General features: G+C 43.3%; 1 long non-coding RNA gene across 1 annotated transcript; it reads right to left on the bottom strand.

Annotated features, from left to right (window-relative positions):
• Nucleotides 1-5,069: 5,069 nt before the first annotated feature.
• LOC307031929 lies at nt 5,070-6,554 on the bottom strand. Its single transcript, XR_013806113.1, has 2 exons — nt 6,223-6,554; nt 5,070-5,413 (listed from the first exon to the last, which is right to left on the bottom strand). It is a non-coding gene; the product is annotated as an uncharacterized lncRNA (long non-coding RNA).
• Nucleotides 6,555-17,899: the final 11,345 nt, after the last annotated feature.

The raw sequence follows: 17,899 nt of genomic DNA, 5'->3' as shown, positions 1-17,899 counted from the left end.
GTGTGGTTTGCTCTCACAGCGGAGTACACATACTCCTGTGGCAACTCTTGCTTTTGCTTCACTTTTTTCACTTTTCTTGTGGAGTAATTCAGTGCTGCATAGTTTACCTCCTCTTCATCTCCATCCTGCAAATCATACAGTCTATTAAACATATATTCCTTAAATAGTAAGCCTGTAAAATGAAAAACAGTTAATCCAAACCAAGTCTAATGTTTGAAAGTTTGAGTCTAAAGTCGTACAAGGATGCTTTTTGCCTCCATATTTGGTGCATAGTTTCAAAGTTCAAAACATATTTACCAGGTCAGTTGATTCGTCCACTGCCGCCTCGTTGGTTCTAGGATTACGGATGGTACACGTTGCTACTGCAGAAAAAGTAAAATAATGTTAGAGGGGGTTGAATTGTTCAATTGTCTGCTGAATTTCAAAGTAGAGTCTGGAGTTTTGCCCTTTTGTGGGATTTTTACTTTTTAATTTAATTTAGAAATATAACTACATGAAACTGTAATTATGAGTTCACAGAATATGTTGAGTACATGTATGGTGACATCATACATGACATGTCGGCATAAAGATTATTATTTTAGAGTTAAGTATTTAAATTGAATTTCCGCTTTTGACAGATGAAGACATTTGAAAGGATGTTGAGATAAATCAGGACTCAAACTCGCAACCATTTTACACAAAGCTCAAAATGTATATCCTTTGGGTTAAACTGATAAATGAATACTTATACTTGCTTAATGAGGATTAAAAAGAGCGAAGCTTGGGAAGAAAATGATTCAACAATTAATATAAAAAAGGCCTCTGTAGGAGACACAAAGTGAATGAATGTTATGTGCTTGGGTTTAAGCCCAATGTGATGTTGGGTCTGTTATTACTGGGTAAAATTAACAGAAGTTACAATAAAACTACATTCCTACAATTTAGAACATGAGCAAATATCGATGCCTAAAACATTGCTGTATGATTTAGGAACCTACCTTTGCAGTGTCGACAAACTCCTCGATTTACGTAGAAAGTAAGGATGACGATTAAAGTCAAAGAGCAGGCCAACAGTGCTCCAAGTACGAGGACAACTGCGTCCAGTTTTGATCCTGAATTAGAAAAATAGACACTTAACTCCTCATTCCAATTTTAAGAGATTTTCCTGTCTGTCAATATTGTCTGTTAAAAATACTGTCATATTTGGAGAATGTATTTGGCTTTGTCGATCAATTATTACTTTAAAAAAGAGCCTTCTGTTTAAGGACACGTTTTTTTTATTGCACCAACTTTTTCAAGTGCATGACAAAACAGTATATCTACTTGGACTAAGATTTAAAATATCAAAGAGCTGTGAATCTGTTTGACTGAAATATGCAACTTGACTTATGCAGATAGATATTTAGAAACAAATATTTATCCTAACATAAATAAATGCAAACTAGCATCTATCATTTATTGATATTCTATATACACTTTTTCAATATTGATCCAAAATATCTGACTACCATTAATGTTCAAAATGTACTAAATATTTCAGAATTCAAATTGAATACGTACTTGTCTCCACTGTAGTTCCTTCTCCAAACAGGATCTGTCCACATGTAGCCACAGCACAGTAATACGTCCCGGTATCAGAGGAGCTGTGTATAGTTTTGGACAGACTGAAGACACAACTGCGTTCCTTTTGTTCCTCACTGTGAGTGTAAAGGATGCTTGGATGGGATTCTCCTGATCCAGACCTGAACCAGTACACATTGTGTTCGTCTGGACACTGATCTGCGTTTTCTTTGTTTTTGGAGAGGAGTGAACACTGGAGAGTCACTGAGTCGCCGGGCTGGACCAACTCAGTCTCCGGACTTTGTTTCACGTAGATAGATTTCTTCAGGTTTTTATGATCTGAGTGATGGACAACAATTAAGAATAAAGTAACTGATTTTAAGGATTTTACAATGTAGCAAATTAAGTAATCCAAATGAATATACTTTACCATTCACAACTAAAAGTGTGCCGTAAATCATTTCCATTTTGTATGCCGATCCTGCTTGACAGAAGTACATTGCTTCATCTTCTTTTGTTACATTTCTGATTTTTAAAATGTTCTGAGCATGCCGTTTTGTGATGTTGAATCTTGAGTTGTTAAATTGTCCTTGAAGTTTTATTTTGTCAAAAGTTCCTGCCGCAACAGTTTGAAACATATATCCAAACTTCAGCTTATACAAGTTGTAAGGGAAACTTCTGCAGCAATGGAGAGTCAGGACTCAGAGAGACACGAGGAGAGTTGGAGCTTTGATGTCAAACACTGGTAGTTTATTACAAGTCAACGGCCGGAGAATTCATATCACAAAATCACAGCAGCAAAAGGTTCTGACTGCACTGGTGGGTTGCCATGTCAATTCTGCCCAGCCTATCTCTCAATAGACCTTTTAACTAGTTTACAGAGGGTCAAATCCACATATTGGGGATGGGCGTAAACATCTGCAGACACAGGAGATGTCTCTCACATCTGTGGAGCTTAGAAAGCCAGCGTTCTCACAGTCGTAAAACCCCCCCCTGTGCCCATCAGGTCAGGCCATAAAACCTAGTATCAACATACGAATGCATTAACACATTCCTTACGGGAGATTAGAAGCAGGGATGGTCGTAAATGTCAACACACAGAATAAGGTTAAATATCTTAGGAGTAAGGAAGAATTATTCTTTGACACTTAGGAGTAAGACAGAAATATTCCCTTACACCAGTAAACCATCCCCACTTTATTTTCAAAGACTGAACATGTCAGAGTCAAATTACCACCAAGTTCCACCAGAGTCAAAGAGATCTGGTGAGGAACCTCTGCAGTTTGAATCAGGGCTGAAAAGAGAGACAACAGGACAAAAACAATGATTGATAAGATAAGACAATGCAAATTGATAAGATAATACAGTAATACTAATTGTTAAACTTGTCTAAACTTTAATACGACCTTTAGAAAATAGTAGTACTCGTGTTTCAGTAATAAGTAAAGTTGCACTCACACAATGTCCTTAGAAGAAACAGAGCAGCCAGTCTTCCCATCATTATGCCACAGAGCCCTTCCCTTGCACTGCTGATGTCTGCGCACCCAAATGGAACATTTACCCAGAAGTCATCAAGGTTAACAAAGTAGAAGTCATTGTGATTGGCTGAAAGGCAGACCACAACCCTCAATTAACCAAACCTTCGATCATGTCCCCTTTTCAATGAAATGGAAAAACTGTCTGACCAAACACCATGTGACATTTTTTGACATACTGATACGCAGCAGACACACAAAAGTAAAAAACTGACGGACAAACTTCCTGTCACAACAGTGAAAAGAATATCCACTGCAATGGGAATTTACATTTTTTCTTGTCTGTGTCGAAAGCATTTTGCTATTGAAGCTCACTGTAAATGTGTGTGCATGGTCATCCATTTTGTCACTGACATGTCAGTACCTTTAGGACATGATGTAGGTCTGGTGCTGTGTTGGGCAGTAATGCATTACTTAGTAATAGAGCTATTTTTGTCCAAATGCATTTTTGTTACAGATTGTTTGCGAAATAATGAATGAGTAAACATTTTGTACGCATAACTTTTCTTTCTAGTATCAAAGCATTTAGGCATTTTACTTCAAAGCAAAAATAAATGCACATGTCACATCTACAGTGAGAGAGAAAAAGCAATTTCTCTTCCTTTGACCGATCACTGAATCTGTTTCCTCTGAAGAGACCTGCCCAACAGGATATGTAATGAGGTTAGAGGTGCAAGAAGGGAAGTGTTTCACAAGGAAACATAAATCTAATTTTAGTTTAATCATTGTCGTTCATAGTGTTCACTTTAACACAGTATTTGTCGGCTTTATGTACTGTAAATCACATTACAAAGAAAAACTAAAGAGCCAACACATGTGATTCTGAGATGATACTGTTTACGTCTGACTCTGAGAACATATGTGCCCAACGTTATTCACCTCTTCATGTGTTATTTGAGCTGTACAAAGTCAAACAGCACTCACACTTTAAAACAGCACTAAAGACACCTTCACTGTCAATGCATGACTAAAATACTGTATTACTGAAAGGGTAAGTTTGTATAACGAACGACATTGAAGGAAATGTGACTTTGAAAGCACACCCTATGTTGGCAGCCCACCTTTCCACTCAACATTTGTTGTCAAGTGGGTGTCTGTTCACCCACATTTACAGGGAACTAAAAGGCAGCAGTCAGATGTATGTTTTGCAAGAATCTTTCTAAATTATATGTAACAGGAATGTGTTTCCCCTTGTTCACCTCAGGCAGTACAGTAGTTTGAAGCGCTCATATTCGACTCTGGAATACATATCATGTATCCAATGTCAGACAAGTTTTTTTTGCCAACCCTACATTTAAAAGCTTTTGCAATATTCTTATATTAAATAACATGCTTTACAACATGAAGTCTGAAGTTTCATCATCTGTGGAGTTTTGACTTTCTCCTCCATTCAGAAAGCCTTTTTATCAGGTTAATGTTTTTTCCCAAAAGGCAGACGTTAAAGATGTTTGGTGGCCATTGCTAAAAGGCATCGACACAAAGTAAATGTGAAAGACTATAAACAAACACACAAAGGCAACTTAAGGGTAGCAACTTCATAAAACTAAATAATTTGAACCACAACAGCACTCAATGAATGTATAGGACCAGATCATGTGTCATGCAACTTGTAATGTATTTGACCTGCTCTTATCACGGAGTAAGAATCTACTCCCCTGCAGCAGTAGGGAAAGCAGCGGACAAAAGGTTTTTGGTCTAATGACTTAAACAAATGTCTGTGAATGAAAAGGAGAAGAAAACCTCTTCTTGTATCACTTTGTCTTGGTTATTAACAGTATCAAAGGCCATTTAGAAGTTGAATTATATACAAATAAATAAATCTTTATCTTTATTCTAACCATAAATATATATCGATCATCAGTTGAAAGATAACTATCCTTCAACTGGACTACAGATGTGTTGCCCTGAGTCCCTCACCGCAGACTTGGATGAAGGACTAAATCCATGCATTGTTTATCTAAGGACGCTAACACGTAACTCACAGACATACTGTGTATGTTGTAGTAGTTTAATGAAGATACAGTTACTCAATATTAGGGGACAGTATAAATATCAAGTTTTATTATGTCAACAAAAAATCAGAAGCAAACAGTTCCACAGACATGTCGACCTAGATGACACCTTACAGTAAAGCTGGCACACTTCCTGTGTCAACACATTCAGAAAGCAACACGAATCTCTGACTAAAGAGAGGGGTGTGGCTGGTTGTAGTGATCTGATCTAACAACAGAGTACATACAATCTTTTGGCATTTCTCTCTCCTTTCTCCGTCCTCTTTTCACTTTCCTTGTTGAGAAATCCACTGATGCATAAGTCACTGCCTTCGCTTCTTCATCCTGCAAAATGTAAAACAAAACGTGCGTCAATTACAAACATTTGGGCGATTAGTTATTAGTTTTACATTGTATTTCACCATTTGTAATCATGGTGCAGTATTGTGTTTGTGCAGGTTGCACAAATACCAGCCTGTCAGGACATCGAGTCCACAGTAAAAAGGACCGGAGCTAGCGTTCGTTCCTGGGTGCGTTGTGCATCCACCTCCCTGCAGCACATACTCTCCACAGCTTTATCAGGAAACCGTATTACTTCTCTCTCCCCCAGCCCCCCCTTCGCTGCTCTCTCTCTCTCCCCTCCAGTACACGGCACCGTAAGACAAAGTGTGGAGTTTCATTACGTAACGCTGTGGTGGCTGTACTGCTCCAGCCGTCTCCTTTGTGTTTCCCCTGTCTGTGTTGTTTGTGTGTGCGTGGTGGCTGTCACTCCTGGCTCCCGGCTCAACCTTCACTCACCTGCTGCAATCAGCTGTGCACCCTCCCCGACTACACACCTGCTTTCCATCAAGCCATTTACAACGGCATATCAACGGAGGCTCCACAACCTTTCTCCGCCAGATCGTCAAGTAGCAGCCGTATCTCGTGTCTCTCCTCCGGTACACAGCACCGTAGTGTGGAGTTGCATTAGGTAACGCGAGATACGGCTGATACTTGCGCATTAGTTTCTGTTATGGATCAGTATCAACAGTCCTGCCAGTAACGTTACTATATTATCAATACTACTTTAGTTATAGCCTGATATATGATAGCTAACTTTAAAATGTTGTGATGTGATGTTAGCTAACATTCTGTAGCTAACGCCGGTCACTCACCAAGATAGCTGACCAGTTCTTCACTGGTTCTCCTCACACCACAGCTCAATTTCTCTCCGATGGCCGTTATTTCTTCTAATCCTTGGCTGCTCCTGGTCTCTTGGACATCTAGCAGGCTCATAATTATAAGGTTGTGGTCCGTCATATGAACTGGAATATTCATGTTCAACTTCTTCTGTGTCTTCTGTGTCGAAACTAGCATTGGGATCCATGTTTATTAATACGTTACACCGGCCGCTCTCCCCCTTTTGTCCCCCGCTTTGAGTCACACGCGGGAGGTCACGTGCCATGGCTTTTTTATGCGGAAGTGAACATTTCTTACAAAAACGACGCCAGATGTCACTGTAGTGTATATCTCTGTATATTTTTTGGAAAATCTAGTGTATTCATCTGTTTCCTACACATTTATTCACAGGTGTCTTTAACCTGGAAGTTGCTCTTTAACACAAACTTGTTGGCGATTAGGTGACTTTAACATATAGACCATGTCTATATGTAACCGGCTGTGTCTGACTCTGCGTTGTGTTGTGTAGAAAGACGACGACCCAGACGTGTAGCTTCATTCAGGATGTACATTTATTTTCACTCCTGACGAAACTGACGAAACAGCGACAGAAAGAAAACATTTCTCCAGTCAGTACTCTCTTTAACGTGCCCCTCTCCCACAGAGATCAGTATCAAAAGGGCATAACGTAAAAAGTAACACAACATACCTGACGAAACAGCGACAGAAAGAAAACATTTCTCCAGTCAGTACTCTCTTTAACGTGCCCCTATACAAATTAAACAACACAGAAATACATTGTGAACACCCGTGAGACACTACAGCAAAAATAAGTAATAAAAAGTAACTTAAAGTGCATAAAGTCAACACTAAAACACGGAAATTGCTTCTGGCTGAAGAGCCGCCTACCTCTCCCACAGAGATCAGTATCAAAAGGGGAGAACGATGCATGAACCCCGCGAAAAAAAGGGGAACAGTGTCACATACATAAGGAACGTAGGGGTACACGCTAAAATTATAGTTCCACATACTGATGTGAGTCCTACTGCGTCAGGTATTAACACAAGATGAAACAAGAATAAACACAGATTTTGTGTAATTATATAGACATATTTACATAATATATTATATACAAATGAGACATAACTGTCCCTGTTACACTCACCCCGCTAGAATTATGCAAAATTCTGGGTCGCAAAACAATCCACATATAAACACACTGGCCATTACAACAAGCAACAAAACCATATGAAACAGCAATAAGAGCTTCCTACCTAAAGGATAAGAGAATGAGGGACTCGCTTGGGCCCAGCAAGAACCCACAGTACTCTACAGACAAGGTGAGGTGCAGTTTACACCCCACACCCTGGCCAAACGATGTGGATGAGCGAAAAATAAAATAAAAAAAGGCTCAATACAGCAGTATATCACCAGAGCACAAATAATGGCTAACACGCCACATTTCACACATTAATAACAGCACGCGGCCTTATCTCAACCCTCAAGAAGGGACTCAAGTTGTGCCATGGACTCAATGAAGCGGCGCACAGGTCTAATGACTCTGCCGAATCGTGAGGTAACCTGGCCATCTACATGTGATGCTTGACGCTTATTGGCAGGGGGCCGTTGTGGCAGAGGAGCTGGGAAAGCCATTGGGGTCTCTACAGCAGTTGCAGGGTCACTAGAAACGGGGGTGACCAACACAGAAGGAGGTGGTGGGTGGTCTGGATGAACAGAGTCATCAAAAGGGGACTGCTCAAGGACCCATGAGGCGGTGCGGCCATCCTCCCCGTCAACATCCGAGAGGGAACCAGCTAGGGATGGCCCAGCTGTTGCAGCTGCTGTGTCTAACTCGGACACCTCTGTCCCATGCCAATCAGATGCCGGAGCGGTATCGGTCATGCTAGGGGTAGGTGCGGGCACAGGAGCATCATCTTCACCATCCGAGGCCTCCTCCAGCGGAAGGAAGTTGACTTGCAGCAGCAGGTTTCGGTGAACAACACGCTCATGTCCCTCTGGATCCCTGATCCGGTAGATATGGAGGGCTGGTTTTGAGGCCACCACAGTGTGCACAACAGGCATCCACTTGTCAGAAAGCTTGCATTTTCCCTTGGCGCCTTTGTTCGCCAGCAGCACCTGGTCACCGACAGACAGAGGTTGGCCCCTGACCCGTTTGTTATACTGGTCACTCTGATGTCTCTGCTCCGCTGTGCAGTTTTTCTGGGCCAGTGCCATGGCACAGTGCAGGTCTTCCAAGAGGGATTTCACGTAGGCATTGTAGTCACACACAGTCACATCATGAAGTACATTCCTGAACAGAAGGTCCACTGGCAGCCTTGGGATTCTCCCGAACATCAAATAGAAGGGCGCGAACCCAGTGGTCTCATGGACAGTGCAATTGTACACGAAAGTCATTGTCTGTATTATCTGCGGCCACTTCTGTTTGGAGCGAAGTGGTAGAGACCTCAACATGTTGCCCAGGGTGCGGTTGAACCTCTCTGTGCCGCCGTTCCCCATAGGGTGGTAAGGTGTGGTGTGGGACTTGTCAACCCCTGACAACTGCAAGAGCTCAGCAATCAGCTCACTTTCAAAGTTTGCTCCCTGGTCAGAATGAAGGCGCTGAGGGAAGCCATAAACACAGAAAAAGTTGTCCCACAGCTTCTTGGCTACTCTCTTAGCTGTCTGATCCTGGCAGGGGAAAGCATGTGCCAACTTTGTATAGTGATCGGTGATCACAAGAACATCCACAGACTTGTTGTGACGGTCTTCAGCTGACCAGAAGTCGATGCACACAAGCTCCAGAGGGGCAGAGGTCTTAATGCTCTCCAGTGGGGCTCTTGCGGAAGGTTCAGGAGTCTTGCTGAGAACACATCTGTGGCAGTGCTTCACATGATTGCGGACATCCTTCTCCATGTCGTACCAGAAGAAACGCTGGCGGGCCAGAGACAGTGTGCGGGGCTGACCTTGATGGCCAGCATGGTCGTGAACACCAGATAATGCATCTGCCTTTAGCGACTCCGGCACCACGAACTGGGACCTCTTCTGTCTAGTCAAGGGATCTTTCGTGACCCTGTAGAGGACGCCATTCAGAAGAGTCAGTTTTTCCCACTGCTTCAAGACTCTCAGAGTCGGCTGACTCTCATTGTAGCGTTCCCGTCTGGAAGGCCTGCGCTTCCTGTCGACATAGAGAGCGACCCTGGAAATTACTGGGTCCTGTTGCTGGTGTGACTGCAGCTCAGAAAGAGATAGGGAATGCAACGTGTCCTGGCCAGGTGGTTCAAAGTTGGTGAGGTGATCAACCAGGGAGGCTGCACGCTGCCTAGGAGCAGAGTCCCACTCGTCCAAGGAGGAAAGAAGAGAAGAGACCTCATCCTCAGACATTGAACCTTCAATGGCGTCAGAGTGAGATGGACCCTCCAGTGACTGTGGTTGGCAGGTGAGGCGGAAGGCATCTTGCACAGACCCATCACTGACGTCACAGACCTGGTCCAGTAGCTCCAAGTAGGGTTCACGCAGCAACCGTTCCCTCAAAGGTTTCACGAAAGGGTCTCTGCTTAGGGCATCCGCCACCACGTTCAACCTGCCGGGAATATGTTTGATTTCGAAGGAATACGGAGCCAGCTTAGCAACCCACCGCTGCTCACAGGCGTCAAGTTTCGGCTTGGTCATGATATATGTGAGAGGATTGTTATCTGACCAGACGGTGAATCTGTGACCCTTGAGCCAGTGGCTAAACTTCTCACAAACCGCCCACTTTAGAGCCAAGAACTCCAGTCTGTGTGCAGGATAATTGAGCTGGCTGCGACTGAGAGTTTTGCTTGCAAAGGCGATGGGTCTTGCCTTCTCCTCACCAGCAGAAATTTGGGACAGTACAGCACCCAGACCATCAAGGGAAGCATCGGTGGAGAGGATGAAAGGCCTATCAAAGTCTGGGTGTGCCAGCACCACGCTGTTGAGGAGTGCGTGTCTCAGATCATCAAATGCCTTCTCACAGGCAGGGGTCCAATCCTGAGGAGTCAGTTCTCGAAAGGTGCCAGCTCTTCTCCGACCGAAAGAGCCCTTGGCTTTCCTCTTCTGCCCTGCAGTTAAGGCGTAGAGTGGCTTTGCGATGGAAGAACAGCCAGGAATGAAGTGTTGATAATACAGCACCATCCCGAGGAAAGACCTGACCTTCCGCTGAGATGGGGTGCAACCGTCGTCGTTCATGAGATCCTCCTTCCCGAAAGCTGAGATGACCCTCACCTTCTCTTGGTCGACTGAGACGCCACTGCTGTCTATCACGTGACCCAGAAACCCCACAGTCCTGCGAAGGAAGTAGCACTTCTTCTGAGACAGCTTCAGGTTGTTGGCTCTGAGCCGCGAGAAGACAGTCTCCAGCCGTTTCAGGGCTTCCTCCTCGGATGGAGCAAAGACAAGCAGGTCGTCCAAATAACAGAGGAGGCTGGAGAAGTTCAAATCACCAAACACACTCATCATCATCCGCATAAAGGACGCGGGACTGTTGCAAAGACCTTGGGGAAGTCTGTTGTACTCATACAGGCCTAAGGGTGTTGTGAATGCCGAGTACTTCCTGTCAGACTCATGGAGGGGGATGTTGTAGAACCCCGATGTGAGATCCATGGTGCTGAAAAAGGCGTTTCCACCAAGAGCAGCAAGACAGTCGGCCTGGTGAGGCAGCGGGTGGGCGTCCTTGACGGTCTTGGCATTAAGCCAGCGAAAGTCAGTGCAGATCCTTAACTCTCCTGACTTCTTCCAGACAAGGACCAGCGGCGATGCATACTCACTGACTGATTTACTGATGATGCCTTTCAACTCCATCTCAGACAGCACCTCTCTCAGTTTGTGATAGTGTGCTGGAGGGACACGGCGATAGGGTAGCCTGAAGGGGTGATCATCAGTGAGATGAATCCGGTGGACGAACTCTTTCGCTTCCCCACAGTCCAGCTTGTCTTTGGAGAAGACATCCTGGTAAGTGAGCAACAGTTCAGAGAGTCTCTTTTTCCATTCATCTGACACCGCACAGCCTTCGAGGTCGATGTCTGCCAATCCACAGTCTTTAAGCTGCTGAGTGTGGGTAGAGCTGGCATCTGAGTTGGGAGGAGGGTCAGCTGCCTGACTGGTCTGTGGCCTATTCACACCCTGAGAGAGGGGAAGGTCTTCCATCGCGACACAAGTAAACACATCGGCCACTTTAGCATTGCGGCGTAGTGTCACGGGACTCTTGGTTGGGTTAAGGACCTTCATAGGGACCCAACGATCTCCCCACATGGGTGCCACAACCCGTCCCACAATAATGTCTTTGGGGGCTGAACGGGAGGAGGTGGGCTCCACAATGACAGTGCTCCCAGGGGACACAGGAACACTGCCAGGTAGCTTTCCCCACACCAGATACTCCTTCTGTGGTGCTAGAGTGATAGCTTGCCGTAGCTTGACCGTGCCAACCTTGTCAGGCAGTTCAGGACCAGACCAACGAGTGATGCAGCTGAGCAACTGAAGAAACTGCTCACAGTCGGGGTCTGAGGTGTTGGACTGGATGAGCTCCCAGTACTTCTCATCAGACTTCATCCTCTGTAATATGGGCCTGATGACGTTGCTACCAATAATGAGTTCGTCTCTCTGCCCTGGGACAAGGAAAGTTGGCACAATGAATTTAGAACCGTAAACCTCAATCTCCAGGTCATAGATACATCTGGGTTGTGTCATAAGGCCACCACAGCCAACTAGGACCACCTTCTCTGGCACAGGCTGAGGACAAGGGAGGACACCAGCAGCTCTAAGATTGGACTCTGCCTCTTCGCTGAGTGTGCATGACATGCTCCCTGAATCAAGCATCCCCCTTAAAGTTGACTGACCCCCTACTAACACTGGGGTATAAAACAAGTCATTGGCTCCTTCAACTCTATGTGAACCCACAGCAATCACAGTTTTGTCATCAGGAAGATTACTACAGCAGTTCACATATGTTGATCTTAAGTCATTTTCCTCACTGAGGGTGTCACTAGTGCCGCCCATGCTATCCCTCTCACTGCACGGGCGGGCTAGTTTAAACCAGCATTGGAGGGAGAAGGTGGCATGGCTGAGGAAGGAGAGGCCTGTGGGCACTGATTTCTTATGTGACCAGGACTGAAGCAGTTAAGGCATAATCTGTAAAGCCTGCAGTGTGCATGGGTTGAATGGTCCCTGGAGCCACAAACCTTGCATGGAAAGGACTCAGATGCCTGCTGGTAACGGGGTCGACCATTCTGACGGTGGACTTGTTGGTGGTTGCCTGGCTGACCATTCTGACGGTGGGCTTGTTGGTGGTTACCTGGCTGATGGTAGTCTGGCCTTTGACTGGTTGTAAGGGAAGCGTTGCACATAGCCAGAACTCTGTCAAACATTGCAACTACCTGTTGAACACCAGCGTCGGTAGTAGGTGGGTTGACGGTGGTAGGGGCTGGGTCAGAGACAGCAGAGAGAGGCAGGGATAAGGGGGACACTTGGGGACTCACCCTAGCATGGTCTGGCTGAGGCTGACTGTAAGCAAGGGCAGTGGCCGGTAGAGAGTTGGGAGGGGGGTCTGGTTGGTGCGCTAATGAGGCCTGAGACATCCCCAGATTGACAGGGCGAAAAGAATCAGTCACAGGGCTCTGACTATAAACTGACAGACCCACCACATTATGAGACTGCGCTGCTGTTTTTCTCACATTTCTCATATGGGCGTCCAGACGCTCCTGAACCTCAGCCGTGGTCCACCGCTCAGGTGCCTTCAGTTGGAATGATATGGCGAGACTGGGGTCAGGACAGTGATTAATGAACATCAAAACCACTTCTGCACTGGGGTCATCTACACATTTACCTCGCCTCCGGAGGCACTCGTCCGCAGCATCTATTGACTTGTTAAGGCGTATCCAATAGTCCATAGCACTTTCACCAGCACGTGGAACAGTGCCGTAAAAATCTTTCATGGGCAAGTTAGAGTATGACAGCTCACTAAAGTTACCCTTTAATATGTCAAACACAGCTGTGGGCAGGTCGGTCGCACTCAAGTCAGGTCGGCTGCGGATTGACACTTTCACCACATCCCTGGCTTTACCTGTTAGTCTTGACATAATCAGATCAAACCTTTCTACGTGAGTGTCACATTTCACTCTATTCAGGTAACATCTCATCATGTCCTCCCATTCATGAATAGAAAATACATCAGCACGATCACCCCTGAAGTAAGGCGGAGCCTTGGTGTCTGACTGCACCACAACCTTCAATTGAGACAAATCAGCCTGGTGGGACGGGTGTGGATTGGTGGGAGACTGAGGCTGGGCAGCACTGGGCTGGTGCATGGTGCTTGATATGTTCTCACCTATCTGTTTAGCCAAACTTGTTATCATTTCCCCAAAAGCTTCAACAGATACTACTTGTGTAAGTTTACGGTCTGGCTGCATAATAGGTGTGGAGCTTGCAGCAGGTGTTAATGTCGGGTTGAAATCACTAGCGAACCCAAATCTTTCACTACCTTTAAGTCGCTGGCCCCTCCCCAACCCAAATGTGACATCATGCCCACTAACATCCATATTGTTAATGACAACAACAAAAAAATCCCACAAAGCAATCAAAACACAGTTTAAAGCCACCCACAAGAGATAAAACACTAAAATAAAATAAAATGATAAAACACAGATAGACAGATATACTCAGTGGTAAGTGTCCTCTCAGACTCAGTGCATCTCTCAATTTGAATATGTACACTGTCCCTTTAACGCACCTGCCGTCGCAGCAAGAGAGGGGGAAAAAAAAAAAAAAGAGGAAAAAAAACACACACTCCAGTCTTTCCGTCTTCCCGCCGGTGGGCAGCAGCTTTACCCCGGGGACCAGACGGCGCTGGTCGCGGATACAACGGGTCGTCACGGCACCAAGTGTAACCGGCTGTGTCTGACTCTGCGTTGTGTTGTGTAGAAAGACGACGACCCAGACGTGTAGCTTCATTCAGGATGTACATTTATTTTCACTCCTGACGAAACTGACGAAACAGCGACAGAAAGAAAACATTTCTCCAGTCAGTACTCTCTTTAACGTGCCCCTCTCCCACAGAGATCAGTATCAAAAGGGCATAACGTAAAAAGTAACACAACATACCTGACGAAACAGCGACAGAAAGAAAACATTTCTCCAGTCAGTACTCTCTTTAACGTGCCCCTATACAAATTAAACAACACAGAAATACATTGTGAACACCCGTGAGACACTACAGCAAAAATAAGTAATAAAAAGTAACTTAAAGTGCATAAAGTCAACACTAAAACACGGAAATTGCTTCTGGCTGAAGAGCCGCCTACCTCTCCCACAGAGATCAGTATCAAAAGGGGAGAACGATGCATGAACCCCGCGAAAAAAAGGGGAACAGTGTCACATACATAAGGAACGTAGGGGTACACGCTAAAATTATAGTTCCACATACTGATGTGAGTCCTACTGCGTCAGGTATTAACACAAGATGAAACAAGAATAAACACAGATTTTGTGTAATTATATAGACATATTTACATAATATATTATATACAAATGAGACATAACTGTCCCTGTTACATATAGTATAGACTGCTTTGCAGTGATCTTTACTCACTTTCTTTTGTCAAATGTTCAGCCATCAGTAATTATATTTATACCTTGTCACTCTTTATCAGGAATACATAACATACATTAAGTTTAGCTACTTATCAGTTGGTTTATTATACTGTTGTTTTATAATTTGATTATAATCTGTGTCTTGAACAAATAAAAAGCACACCACCACGTATTTACCATGTCATTTGATTGACCCCCAGTTGACATGTCGGGTCCACGATGATGGGAAGCACTCAATGCTCCTGTTTGAATGTAAAACAGGGTTTCAGAGTATACACACATGATTATTGTCACCCTCACATTGGAGGAAACAGAGGATCCAACAACTTCACATTTTCAGTTGTTTTCTATTTGGTTAGACACATTGACTTTTTGTAATCTGCTAAATTCACCGTCAGTGTTGTTGTGATTAATCTGATGAACTCCTTTAGAGCTTTAAGCAGTAAGGGATAATGTTATTTTCTCAAGGGTACCTTGATATTGTGTACTTCTGGGCTCAGATGTTATATAATTCCTTTTGCAATATGATATTCTGTATTACACGCAATCAAATATAATAATGTATCCTTTTGCATTCAAAACAATAGATTAAGTGACCTCAGGTTTACAATTATGTAACAATATGACACAAAAAACCAACAAATATCTCTGGAGTTTATATTATTGACTCAGTAGTAGCGGCCATGGTGGTTTTACACAAGTAAAGGTATTTGACTATTAGAACCGTCATCTCATTTATTGAATAGAAACACAAATGTACACTATGTTGAGCCAACAATGTTATATTGGTGGATTTTCCATAGTTTCATCATTTATTAGAGAAAACTCCCATCCTTACAATCATTGTCTGTTTTCACAGCCAAGATTTTTTTCCAGATTATAAGATCGTTATGTTTCCACCTAAAAAAACATAACTGAAACTAAAGTATAATATTCTGAGCCTACCTTTGCAATTTTCACAACATTTCCTTCGGTATCCATAGAAAATAAGAAAGGCAATCACAGTCACACAGCAGGCCAACAGCACTCCAAGCACAAGGACAACTGGGTTCAGTTCTGTTTCTGAAACTCCTAAATAAGGAAACAAAGGAAGTCTTACTTTTTAGACGTACACCGCAACAAAATATCAGTAATTTGAAATCTGAGAAAAGTCATTCTTAGGAAGGGATGAGTTTCAAAGGAGATTCGTTCATCAGATATAATTAATGTCTCAATAAAATAATTGCTAAGTGTAGTTGTAGTTAATGAATTGATCCACTCTAACTTATCCACTTAATATTTATATACATATAAATACAAAATCCAAATATAATTTAAATAGACTTTAAAACGTACTTGTCTCCACTGTAGTTCCTTCTCCAAACAGGATCTGTCCACATGTAGCCACAGCACAGTAATACGTTCCGGTATCAGAGGAGCTGTGTATAGTTTTGGACAGACTGAAGACACAACTGCGTTCCTTTTGTTCCTCACTGTGAGTGTAAAGGATGCTTGGATGGGATTCTCCTGATCCAGATCTGAACCAGGAAACATTGTGTTCACCTGGACACTGATCTGCGCTTTCGTTGTTGTTAGAGATAAGTGAACACTCCAGAGTCACTGAGTCGCCGGGTTGGACTGACTTGGTCTCCGGACTTTGCCTCACGAAGAAAGATCTCCGCTGATCTGCGTGATTCAGTCAAAGAAAACATAACATTTTATATAAATTATTTGTATGAAATGAGGCTTGACACAATAACTGAAAGTAATAGATATTTACCTTTCACAGCCAAGAAGATGCCAGTTCCAAAACTCAGTGAATACGTCGATCCAGTGAGACAGAAATATGTTGCTTCATCTTCTTTACTGACATTTCTGATTGTGAAAAGATAATGAGTATCATCTTTTGTTGCTTTGAACCGTTCGTCTAAAAAAGGTTCAGTCACTGTTAGTTTGCCAAAAATCACATTAAAGACTGGCTGGGCCATTTGTCCAAGAGACTGTTTGAACAGAGAAAGTATTTTGCCTTCGATCTCCAAAACTGGACATTGATAAGTAACATTTCCACCAACTTCTACCACATCCAAAGAGATCAGGTGAGGATCCTCTGCCGATTCAATCAGAGCTAAAGAAAAAAGACAAAGAAAATGTTTAATGGAGGAGATCATCTTTAAGATCATCAAATGGTATTGTCTTTCATACAGGAGTAAAGAATAGCACTTACACATCGTACAAAGAAGAATCAAAGCAGCCAGTTGACCGATCATTGTGGTGCAGCTCTGTCGTCTCTCACGACTGATGTCTTTCCACCCAAATGAAGGTTTGCTCACAAGAAGATCAACGTCTACAAAGTAGCAATTGTAGTGATTGGCTGAAATGTATAACATGACCTCCCCCCTACATTTAAAACCTGTGGACCATTTTCTTTTGAAATCTCTATCTACTGAGATTTTATTTTTTCAAAGAAGCCCCTTTAATTAGACAATAAAATATGTTTTCAGTTTTTGGTGCTTAGCTAAGAAGTACAGGACCTATTTAAACAGCAAAACCATATTGACACATTTTATGAATGTGGTTTTAATCATACCAGCATGAGAACAAAAAAGACACACACAGAGACATTATTTCAGTGTCACTCTATTCAACAGACCGATGGCTGTGGTTAATCGTGCAACACACCAGGAAAGCAATGTGGGAACATGACGACTGCTAGCTAGCAAACACATCTGTTTTTATCAAGTAAATTGCAGATTCCATATGGTCACATAAAACTAATTCTGTAGCTTAATAAGATGTTTGGTTTACATACTGGATATACTTACTGAGCAACAGCAGTGAGTTGGATGGCTCCACACACCAAAGACATTGTTGGAGTTGCTCAATGATGTATATTTCCCTCTATGTAGGCTAGCTGTTTTGTTCCATAACATTACAATAGCCACAGTGTAGGTGGTAGAAAGCTGTAGGGGAGAGGTGAGAGGAAATATCACCAAAACCAAGAGATGTGAAGAACTTACAGGTTAAAGTATGTGTTGAGATAGTGCTCTCTGTAAGGTAGAGCATTGTCATTTTCTCAAGTTGAACAATATTGTA

Source organism: Notothenia rossii, assembly GCF_949606895.1.
Source record: "Notothenia rossii genome assembly, chromosome: 3".
Classification (NCBI taxonomy): Eukaryota; Metazoa; Chordata; class Actinopteri; order Perciformes; family Nototheniidae; genus Notothenia; species Notothenia rossii.
The sequence above is the reverse complement of the archived record's forward strand: the minus strand, read 5'-3'. Positions and strand labels throughout refer to the sequence as shown.